The following is a 9,612-nucleotide window of genomic DNA, read 5'->3' as shown; positions in this document are numbered from 1 at the left end:
CCTTTGGGCCCGAAGGGTGTGTGTGATAGAAGGAAATGCTTTGTGGTCATAAACCCTTAAGAGAATGGCTTTGGGTGCCAGAGTTACCTGGGTATCAAATCCAGGTTCTATTTTTTACTAGCTGTGTGGCCTAGAAGAAGTTAAGTAACTTCTGTGCCTCAATTTCCTCACCTGTAGAGTATGAATAATAATATCTACATCATAAGAATCAAATGAGTCAATAGCTGTAAAGTGCTTAGAACAGTGCCTGGCAAGTAGAAAGTACTCTGCAGTGTTTGCTGCTGCTGCTTATATTGTTGTTATTTTCTCCACCCAGCCAAGGTGAGAGCCTGTTGGCCAGAGCGCATTGCCTTTTCAGGCTTCAAAGAGCAAACCCATATTGGTCTGAAACCAGTACTGCGAGTTTCAGAATTTCAGGGCCTCTCCTTGCACTTTTATTCACTCATCTTTTAAAATGGGCTTTCTAAACAGGGCTCTGAAACCCAACTGTTTGAAAAAACGTGAGCTGGGACTGAGTCTCAGAAACAATTGTGTCGTCACTGTTTCTGTTTCCCATCTCAAAGTGATGTAGTGCTCAGGGCTGTGCAGTTCTGTCTCCACCACACACCCTGTTGTGTTCTTGACAAGATATATTAGATGTTGTTTATTTTATTCATTTATTTATTTATTTTTGGCTGTGCTGGATCTTCAGTCCTGTCTGTGCTTTTTTGTAGTTGCAGCAGATGGCTATTCTCTAGTTGCAGTGTTATTCTCTTGTTGCGGGAACATGGGCTCTAGAGTGCGCAGGCTTCAGTAGTTGCAGGTCGTGGCCTCAGAGATTGCAGCTCCCAGGCTGTAGGGCACAGGCTCAATAGTTGTGATGCACGGGTTTAGTTGCTCCGGTGGCATGTGGGATCTTCCCAGATCAGGCATCCAACCCGTGTCTCCTGGTAGGAGGATTCTTTGCCACTGAGCCACTGGGGAAGCCCTAGATGTTTTTTAAAAAAGGAGAGGTTGAGGATTTACCTTTTGTGGCCATTCATCCTTAAGGGATGTCTTCATAAAGTGAGGAAGCCTGGGCTTTTATGAGCCTGGGCGAGGGGTGTGGAAGGCAGAAGAGTGGAGAGAAAAATGAAGATCAACTCTTAGGAAGCTAAGAGCTCCTAGTAGGTAACAGAAACCCAGGAGAAATTTCTTACTGCAGTTTCTCCTTTAATTAAATTCTTATTTGTGTCTTATGTCAGTTGGAGTCTGCTGACTTTTAAGGTCTTCTAGGACAGACAGATGTTGAACAAAATGGGGCTAAGAGGTGAACTGTTCTGGGCTCCAGTCTTACCTATTCTGTTTAATGTCTCTGTCTCTATGTCCTGAGAATGAAGCTAATGTTCAATCGAGGTTTGCAAATTCTTCCCTAAAAGACCAGCCCCACTGGCCAGCTGGGTGCTGGGGGAGCCAAATGCTGCCTCTGAATCTCCTCTGCCCATTAGATTCTTCTTAAACCAAGGCTTGACATTATGGCCTGCAGACCAAATCCAGGCTTCTGCCTGTTTTTGTAGATAAAGGTTTATTGGAATACGGCCATGCTCCTTCATTTATGTATTGTCTGTGGCTATTTTTGCACATTGGCAAAATTTGAGAAGTTTTGCACAGTGATAGAGTTGAGTAGTTTTGATAGAGACCAAATAGCCACAAAACCTAAAATATTTACTATATGAACTTTTCAGAAAAAAAAAAACAAAAAATGGCCTACCCCTTGTCTTCCACAATGTTCCTGACCAATATTCCTGAATAAAGACGAGTTTCAACTGTATGTAGTATATACCTCTTCAGAAAATCCTAAGGGAGCAAAGAAAACTCAAGCCTGTATCCCCACTCATATTTTAGGGAAAAAGAAAGGGACACCATTAACTTCTAGTCATTTCTCAATCTTTATAGAAGATCAGCACATGTAAACCCAGGGTACTCACCACCACCCTTGTCAGGTGACGTGTTCAGGAGATATAAACTAGTTTGGATTTACATAAAAGCTTAACTGTTAGGCAAATTTGCATCTCTTCCTTTCTTACTCTCCTTCCAAAGCTAACAACCCACAGTTGCAGTGAACACATTTCAAAGTCAGATGGAAATTACTTTCAGCTTATCTCCTGTTTTGGATTCTTCTCCTTAACTTTTATTTTTCTGAACAGATCATTGAGAGCTGGCATAGTCATGGTTGCCCTCAAACACTGACTTCCCCACAGGGACATAGAAGCAAATGTCCATCAGGTTTTCCACGATGGCTGTCTCAGTGAATGTAAAGCAGCATTGTTATTAGCAGTGCTATTGGTAATTATTAAACTCTTGTTTCCCTGGCATGCTTTTGTAAACTTCTTCCTTAGGGATGGGTGTTTGGAGAGGTATGGAACAATAAAGGAGGTTGCTTATTAGCGACCCTCATCAGACCATGGTCCTTCTGGACCTTGGTGTTAGAAACAGCCTGGAGATTAGAATAGAGTGTAACTCTTCTATGCCACAGAGCCATCTGCCTATAAAGAAGCTTGGGGCTGCAGTTAAAATCCTTTAAGAGCTACAGTTGTCCTTTAAAAACCTGTGATTGAAGCAGCTTCTGTTTGGGAGGCATTAAACATGAAGCACTTCCCAGCCTGACACTGCTAGCTTGCTTTTGACAGCTTTGCTAGCACTAGGCACATGGTCAGCAAAATGCACTGTTGAAGTATCTGACTCTTAAATGTTATCACCAATGATGGCATCCTTGAAATCGGGGGCCATAACTCCTAACTACTTATCCTTTTGGTACCCAGAGAAGCATGGGTCCATGTGTTATTCAGTATTTTGTACAGCAAAGGATTATCCATATGGGAAGCTCTCCACTTAGGTAACATAGAGTGAGGATTTTTCAAACCATTTGAGGTCAGTGGAGAACGGCTGAGAACAATGGTGGGGTGTGGCAGTAAGAGGACACGATTCTCTCTGGTTCCAGATTCAGACTATCCTCTAGAAAATTTGAGGCAGGATTGCAAAATTTTCATAGTTGTGTTAGCAATGAGTGTTGCCAAAGTGGTTGGTGGGCTTTAGTAGTCTGAGAACACTGCACCTGCTTTTTCTGCCAGTTTATAATGAATGATGTGATGGGCACCAAGCCACAATATCCCTTGGATCTTAATGGAGCATCCTCCTCCGGATTCTTAGAATTCTCATGTATAGCCTTGATGCCAAAGGATTCAGATTTTATTTTAGGGTGTGACGTATTCTGGAGGCAGGTCTGGTTTTGAGTTCTTTTTGACACCATCATATATATCAAATGCTATATGACACTAGCACAGATGCTTTGCTAGACTTACCTGGGCTTACTTTTATTCCGCAGACAGTTTGGAGCCCTTTGAAAGGGCTGGACGGGAAAACCTTGTGTTTCTTCCCATTTCAGAGTGAAGGTGGGTCGCTACCAGCAAGTTAGTTTGGTGAGGTGGGGCTGTCTCATCTTTTATCACCCTCTGAGATGGATAGAAGAGGGATCAAGGAAGAGTGAAAGCAGAGAAAAGCTGAGTGAGAAATCTGGTGATTGAGTCTTCACCGAGGGCTCCGTTATTTGGTTTGCCACTTTATGAATTAACCAAACATTAGCTAAGCTAGTCACATTGTTGGGTCCAAAACAAATCCTGATCTCAGAGAGAAAAGAGTTTGGGATTATATTTGAAGTTATAAATGATCTGTGCTCCAGTTCCTCTCCGGTCGTGTGGAACTGAAGGGGCTCTTGTTCTTGGGAACAGCTGTCTGGAGGGAGGCTCTCCACAGCTGGCTGCTCTCAGCCAGGCCTCCAGCTCATGGTCCCTACTGAACTTCCTGGGTTTGAAAACTCTTCCTGGCACTTTGCTTTCTCCTCCACACTTTTCCTCCGAGTTGCTACAAAACTGAATGCCCAGCTTGGAGTTATTTAAGTATTTGTCCTCAGGTCCTGAATATACTTCAGTCGACTTTTACTTTGTGGGAGCACCACAGCCAGTCAAGGGTTGCTTTAATGAACTTAAAAGAATGCTGTCAAAGTATTTCATAATAGGAAAACTTTTAACTCCAGCCCCTGGGGAACCTGGAACTAAAGTCTGGGCTGTGTGCAGACACTTACCCAGACAGCTGACACCAGGGGTGGTGATCGCCTTGGGGTCAGCTCTGCTACACGTTCTAGAAGGGTGGAGGTTGGCGGGGGGGGGCGGTGCTGGGGAGACACCTCCGAGGGCTTTGGATGATCTGAAGTGGCAGGCTTAGGGATGGGGGAGTTTTCTCTCAGACGCTGCCCAACTGTGACTTCTTAGAGTTGGTAGGATTCCGCAGGCAGGGTGGTAGTTTGGGGCGCCACTTTTCTGACCCTGTGTGTCCCATCTTGCAAATGGTGGATGGCTTTCCCAGGAGGAACTTTGTTAACAAGTGTAGGTCTCGGTTACCACCTGCTTGCCTCCCACATGCAGGAGAGCATGGAGGTCTAACCTCCTTAAGAGGCAAAGGTAGGATTAAACATACAGCTCTGAAAGCAAATTACTAACACATGCACTAGTGAATAAAATGTAAATTCAAACTGGAGGAGGTACAAAATGAAGGAATATTTAGAGTTAGGTAGGATTAATTAGAGAATTACTGAGATGTCTCTAGTAGGCTTTTTTTTTTTTTTTAAGTTGGCCAGTGTATTATTCTGCCTAAGGTTAAATTAAATTTTTACTCCCTCCCTTCCCTTTTGAAAGTGGCATTAGTGTGTCCTTGTTTGGTCAGCTGTGCTCTTTAACTTTCTCAAATCTCTTTAGGCCCTTCTGCCCCATGTTGGAAATTGTGTGCTTGCCTTTTTAAAAGATAGGCACCTCATGTTTCAAGTTCAAGTGCAATGGAACTCACCCTGCAGCTTGAACAGATTTGAGTGTTTTTGCAGAGGGAGGGCCAGGGCAGATGGGGAGTGTGGTGCTTAATAAATACTTATTGGATGGAGTTGCTGGAAAGGCAGCAGGGGAGGGGGGAGTGAGCCACACTTCCCCAGGCTCATTTGCAATGGTTTTTCCCACCTCTGGTCCCCACACTCTCTCTTTAGCTACTTATAAGGCACCCCCTCCCCTCTTGAAGTGTTAGTGTTCTCTCTCTTCCAATCACTGGTCTCCCATTCATCCTGGTTATTGGGCTCAAAGCCCAGCTGGTGGCAAAGACGTGGCATTTCCATGGATGTCTTTGCTAGGCCTGTAGATTCTCTTCCCCCACACACTTAAAGCCAGAGGGTGAGCTTGGGCGGTTAGTTACCAGGTTGATCCATGGAAACAGCCAATGTTTAGGATTTTGTTGTGATTTTGTAAACGAGCCAGATGACCTGGCTTTAGGCTTAGATGTGTATATGGGTGAGAAGCCAAGGATGAAGGCTGGATGTCCTTTCATTCCAGGTGGATTTGCACCAAATTCCTAGGAGTGCTATAATGTATACAGAAAGCAGAATCTGAATTAGCAGCTTTTCTGGGCTAGAGAACGGAATTGTCTAGCTTGTTGGCTAGGCAAAATTGTTGGCTTTAGGGTGACCAGAGGTGTGATCAGGCTAGAAGCTCCCATCCCAACCCAGGCACCATCCTTTATATTAATACAAAGCACTGCTGTTTCTTCTTTTCTTTTCCCCACCAAATGGGGGAAATACTGGAAAGAGATGCTCACTGTCATTCTCCAAGCCCTGATACCTACGCTGTCATGTGTAGAGCCTGTGTTCTCCTGCCAAACTGCAGGCCTGGTGGCTTAGTCAAATGGTTTCATAAACCTGCCCAGCTGGGGGTAACTTTGAACAGAGTAAAAATGTGATTGTAAGGGAAAAAAAGCAGCTTCTCTCCTCCTCCCCTCTTCTCCACCCCCTAACCCCACTGCCACATACTGCTTCCCTTTAAGAGTTCTCTGTGCTCTGCATGTGTTTGATCGCCCACACAGCTTTGAGAGAACCGCAGCTGATAACACATGCGCTCCCTGCCCCACACCTGCAAGCTGGCTGAGAACCTGATGCCTGGCCCCTATTTGGCGATTGTCTTGTAACTCATGCCCATCAGATATGACACACAAATTGGAGTTGAGGGTGGAGTGTATAGCATTTGGCGTGACAGAAGGAGGCAACCAGAGAGCTTTCACAATATTGTGTCGTCTGGATTTCGAGATTGGGGAGGGGAGGCCCATGCAAAGCCATCCATGTGGTGTGTGCACATCTTAATGCCGGAGGCAGCACCTGGACTCTTTTTCATTAGAACCTTTATCCTGGGGAGTTCTCTTTTCACAGAAGGCTAAAGCAGTTGCTTCTGTGGAAAGAAAGTTTGGATCCCAACCCCAGAAAGCCCCAAAATCCATGTGCATTTTTCAGGGAAGCTGAGAATGTGGGTAGCTTTAGTTGTGACAGTGTATTTTGCATATTTAGCTCTTTGTTGCTAGTGGTCGGTACCCTTGAATGTTTTTCCTTCATTCTCGTCAAAGACCTGCAGTTGCAGGTGGCATTTGCTTGTTTGTGCAGATAGGAAAACTGAGGCCCCTAGAGGAAGTGACTTGCCCAAGACTGTGTGACTAGTAAAGCCCTTTTGCTCCTGATCCAGGGCTCTTCCCACTTACATGTGGAGAGTCCGTGAGGAATTTCCCTCCAGGCTGGCATCCTGTGCTGCCTGCCCACACACATCCAGCCTGTTTCCCTTCTGCTCACATACCTGTATGCCAGAAGCAAAAGTTTATGTGTTTAACTGACCAGAAGAGAATTAGGAAAATGGGCTGCAGAGAAATCTATTTGTTCCTTAAGCACCCCACAAGTAACTGTCCACTTGATGTGGCTGACTGGAAGTTGATGGTAACAACATTATATGTGTGATATGGTGGCAGCTTTTGAGTGTTTCTAACTGGTTTGAAATATGTGATTTCCATGCGGAATGAGAAGGTAACCAAGAAGCAGGGTTTTACTGCCTCTGTGAAGTCATGGTCATGGTTACTGAGCTTTGACCCATGTCAGGGAGATAGTCTTACGGTGGAGCTTATGGGGAAGGGTGTCTTTCTTGTGTGTAAGTGTGGAATCCCCCAAAAGCACCCAGATAAATGTGGGTGGTACATTCCTATGCTGGGGACGTAGGTACCGATGGGATTGTGGCTTAGATGACAATTTAGTCCTCCATAAAGGGGATCACTGGTGCAGACCTCCACCACCCTGGCCATGTCCTGCCTGAATGTGTCTCTCTTCTAGCTTTAGATTAATTGGGAGTAGAGTCATTGTGATACCTGATAGTGCCTTTATGAGACAAGTGTGTATCCAATAAGGGGACTAGCAGGGACTTGAACTCAGGAGAAAGCTCCATCTGGGGATGTGGTATTATGGAGAACTGCCTGGGCTGCTTCCTAGGGAGGGTTATGGGCAGCTCTGACTTCCTTATTTCTCTTACAAAACCAGATTTTGTATAGAATTCTTGAATGTTCTAATAACCATATGCTTATGTGGAACCTTTCTTTCCCAGTTATTTCCCAACTGCATAGGTAAAGCCCCACTATAACAAATATAAATATAGTTCTATATAATAAAGTTGCTTCCATGCTTCATGTAAATGCCTTTGTTGTTTTTTTTGTGTGTGTTTTTCTTTTTTAAAGAAAAAGAAAAGAGTAACCAACTATCTTATGTAAAATGTACTTTTCCTGGTCCCTGTCCATGTAATAGTTCATCTCTAAGCCAGAATACTTGAGTGCTTACTTTTGCTTTGGAGGTGAGGAGTGGGGAGTGGGGCTGTGGACCCATCACCAAATAGCATGCCCCACTTGGCTTTTTCTTCATCACGAAACTACCCCCCTCCTAGTTGTTTAGACAGACCACCACACAAAACCCAACAAAGGACAGTGTGTGTTGTGTAGCTGGATGTGAGTGTGTTATGTGTGTGTGTGTGCACACGCGCACGTTTGTCTTAATTGAGAACATGTGAGTGCTGGATGTGACTGTAGGAGAGCATGTATATGAGTGTGTATATAAGGAAAAGTGCGTGAAAGAAAGCAAATGATAAACAGGACAAATGTTTATGCTATGCTATGCTATGCTAAGTCGCTTCAGTCATGTCCGACTCTGTGCGACCCCATAGACGGCAGCTCACCAGGCTCTGCCGTCCCTAGGATTCTCCAGGCAAGAATACTGGAGTGGGTTGCCATTTCTTTCTCCAGTGCATGAAAGGGAAAAGTGAAAGTGAAGTCGCTCAGTCGTGTCCGACTCTTAGCGACCCCATGGACTGTAGCCTACCAGGCTCCTCCGTCCATGGGATTTTCCAGGCAAGAGTACTGGAGTGGGGTGCCATTGCCTTCTCCGGGACAAATGTTTAACAACAGGCAAATCTGGGGAGAGTGCGTATGGGTATTCTGTGTACTGTTCTTGTTCTTACACCCAAATAAAAAGTTTTGAAAAATGAATATATGCTCGGCTAATTTGACTATATCAGGAGTTCTTTAGAATGGAAGTTTTCTTCTGTCATCCTTGTAACATTTCTTATTCTTCCCATTTAACAGAAAGAACAACTGAAGTCCAAAGAAGTTAAGTGACTCGTCTTGAGTTCATGTAGCACGTTGAGGCAGGATTTGGGCCCAAGTGTTGACCGTTGTTAGGAGACTGCAGCTTGTCCCTGCTGGTCGAGCTGGACAAGGTTGGCATCAGATTCTGAGAGCCACTGGGTGCCTGCTACCGTGTGTCTGAGCCCAGTCCGTGCCCCACATTGACCCGGCAGAGGGGTCAGCGGTGTTGCATCAGGCTGCTAATCCTCCTGAGCATGTTCAGGATGTCCAGCTATCTTCTAGGGAAAACTGCTTCCTCATTCTGAGAAACGTTCTCACTCTGCTCTTCATTCAGCTCTCTTCATTTCTTAAAATACATGAAATCAGAAGGCTTCCGTGTGCCAGAGCTGCAGAGTAATACCACTTTTCATTTTTATAGTAGAAATCTGAAGGAAAAATAAGTTGAGTTTTGTTTATTAATAGAAAGTGATGCCAGATTATAGGCTGGGCCAGGCAGCTCTCTTGGCTGTGTACCAGTCTGCCGGTTGTGCCCACCACCTTGTGAGTGTACAGGAGCCTATGCTTTAGTGCAACTCATCTCACCAAGTAGACAGGAGTTTCAACTTCATACACCAAGGAAGGGCTGCACTCTTTGTCAGTGAAAATCTTCCACTGACCACAGGGCCCCAAGAGGAGTGGATCTGGTCATCACCGCTAAGGAGCGTTAAGGATCCAGATGCTACTGTTTGTTCCTAGCTCTTGTTCTCTCACTCCACACTGCGTACTCTGCATCTGTCTGTCTCCTTCAAGGCACTTGAATTATTCCTGACATTTTTGTTTACTGACATTTCCTGCCAGCTTTCAGAATTGGGGTAGAATGAGTCTAACTCTACTTCTTAACATAGAAGAAACAGTTTTTGGAAAATCTTTAGTTTTAGTATGTGTCCTTTACCTAAATTGCCACCCTGCAGCCACCCTAAAGTGTGAGACTGTGGTTAAGTTGGCCTCAAAGGACTTTTTTCAGGTACTCCAGCCAGTTATATGAAATGGACCCATGAGCATTTACTATATTGTGCTGTGCTATGCTTAGTCACTCAGTCACGTCTGACTCTTTGGGACCCCATGGACTGTAGCCTGCCAGGC

General features: G+C 44.8%; 1 protein-coding gene and 1 long non-coding RNA gene across 4 annotated transcripts in view; one reads left to right on the top strand and one right to left on the bottom strand.

The window, feature by feature from the left end:
• FAM117A (family with sequence similarity 117 member A) overlaps positions 1 to 9,612 on the top strand; it is a 43,167-nt gene that overhangs the window by 2,398 nt on the left and 31,157 nt on the right. The gene's annotated exons all lie outside the window — the stretch shown is intronic.
• LOC145542858 (uncharacterized) lies at positions 643 to 7,177 on the bottom strand. The gene is made up of 6 exons (XR_014080193.1): positions 7,086 to 7,177; positions 6,577 to 6,668; positions 4,100 to 5,415; positions 3,321 to 3,470; positions 1,316 to 1,523; positions 643 to 967 (listed from the first exon to the last, which is right to left on the bottom strand). It is a non-coding gene; the product is annotated as an uncharacterized LOC145542858 (long non-coding RNA).

The sequence above is a fragment of the Giraffa tippelskirchi genome, chromosome 3 (genome assembly GCF_054371585.1).
Source record: "Giraffa tippelskirchi isolate mGirTip1 chromosome 3, T2T-mGirTip1v1.2.pri, whole genome shotgun sequence".
Lineage (NCBI taxonomy): Eukaryota > Metazoa > Chordata > Mammalia > Artiodactyla > Giraffidae > Giraffa > Giraffa tippelskirchi.
The sequence above is the reverse complement of the archived record's forward strand: the minus strand, read 5'-3'. Positions and strand labels throughout refer to the sequence as shown.